Below are 2,221 nucleotides of genomic sequence, written 5' to 3'. Positions count from 1 at the left end.
GAATTTTAATCAAAGCCTTTTGTTATTTTGACCTTACCAAAGTAAAAGTATATACTAATTGGTCGCTATAATCATAGATATTTAAATTTCAATAGATTCTTTATACAGCCTCAGATGGTACACTACTGTTCCTCGAATATTTAACTATGTTTTGTTATTCTTAGAAAATAATATACAACTCATTTCTTATTTTCATATCGTACTACTAATGATGTCGCTATAATCATAGATATTTAAATTTCAATAGATTCTTTATACAGCCTCAGATGGTACACTACTGTTCCTCGAGTATTTAACTATGTTTTGTTATTTTTAGAAAATGATATACAACTCATTTCTTATTTTCATATCGTACTACTAATGAACCCAAAAAGAGTCTCTCTTACAGCCTGCAGTCATGGTTGGTTTTATAGATGGTTGCTGTTTAGAATTAACACTAGAAGGTTCTTTTGATGTTTATTTCCTCTGCTATGTAGCTGCTATGCCTTACCCTACCCTCACGAAAAAACTAAGTAATCTCAACGGGCAGCAAGTGCCAGTGGTTGTTAGTGGCCAGATTATGTAAATAGAGAAGTGTCTAAATTATTTGAATGGTAGAATTAAATACTTATTAGTGTAGTACTGAGCCCATTAGAGCCAACTGGAGAGGTCAGATAGTTACTAGGCATAAAATACTAATAAGATGTGGGCTGTTGTTGTTTTTTTACTAGAAATTTTATTATTTTCAAAAACCAAAAACCATAACATGAATACAAAATAAAAAAACAACTACACCAAAGGTAACAGTCATATATAAAACCTTAACAATATTAGCATGTTAACAAGTGAACTAGTTGTAGGGAACTTACAAAGTTGGGTTAAATATAATAAAATTCTTAGAAACTACAGCTCATCAGTATTTACGTAACATATAACAAGGCATTAATAACTTCAGGAATAATTTAATGAATTAATAAAATACAAAATCCATGTATTTCTTAGGAATTGTATACATTTTTGCTTAGTTTGATTGATATATTAAAAAAAGAAAACCACTTTTTAACAGAATTATTTTTCATAGTAGGAGTTTCCGTTATAATCAGCTGTGTTGCTATTTTGTCTGATACTGCTGTATCATGTGGGCTGTCTTAACCTATCAACTCCTCAAATTTTCCTTAAAAAGCTTCTCATAATTATAGTCCGAGATTCAGTTTTAAAAGACAACATTGTTTGCTTTTTGTTCTCATGCCACAATCAAGGCTGTTCTGAAAGAAAAATTAAATGTGAAGTTTAGCACACATTTTTTTAATCTAGTTTTAATCCCTTCTGTGAACAAACCTGACTTATTGATATGACTGAATCTACCAAAACACTTGGCCCTTCTGTCACTAGAACACACTATGCCTACTGGTGACTGTTTCAACAGCTGCTTCAATCATGACTGTTCCCAAAACCAAAGAAAACATTTTAAAATGTTTTAAGCTATTAAATTTTTTTTAATCTAGTTTTAATCCCTTCTGTGAACAAACCTGACTTATTGATATGACTGAATCTACCAAAACACTTGGCCCTTCTGTCACTAGAACACACTATGCCTACTGGTGACTGTTTCAACAGCTGCTTCAATCATGACTGTTCCCAAAACCAAAGAAAACATTTTAAAATGTTTTAAGCTATTAAAACTGTACTTTAACAAGCATTTTAAAAGACTGTTAAGACAGCGCTCTGGAAGTGAAAGAAAATCAAGTAATCTGTGCAGTCCCTACCTAATACAGTACAAGAGAAATGCTGCAATGCATGCTTTCTTTTGATGTACCTTCTCTAGTAGTTCACCTACGAAAGTGCTTAAATAATGAAACAGCAGCAGATCTTTAGACTATTGACAGTGCAATCCAATTCCAGCCCTCTAAGTCCATTAACTTTGATGGACTAAAAAGGGTGTAACTTTGCTGAGGACTGCACTGTGAATCTTTAAAAAGCAAGAAGTACACAAGATATTTCATTATCCATTTTTAATAGGGGGCTGCTAACACTAGGGAGTGGTAGTTACAAGCTTTGACAGACTCACTGTATCTAGAAATTTTATTTTACTGGATGGAAGATTGCTGTCACTGCAAGGGCTATGTCCCAGGGTCATAAAACTTGCTTGTTGACTGTGTTTCTATATAAAATGTCACAGTGAGGAAACCGCTAATCTCTTAGCTACCTATAGTCACTCTTTCACATGTTCTTCTGCATAGAT

Source organism: Gekko japonicus, unplaced genomic scaffold (assembly GCF_001447785.1).
Source record: "Gekko japonicus isolate JY-2015 unplaced genomic scaffold, Gekko_japonicus_V1.1 scaffold7905, whole genome shotgun sequence".
Lineage (NCBI taxonomy): Eukaryota > Metazoa > Chordata > Lepidosauria > Squamata > Gekkonidae > Gekko > Gekko japonicus.
This window is presented reverse-complemented; position numbering follows the sequence as displayed.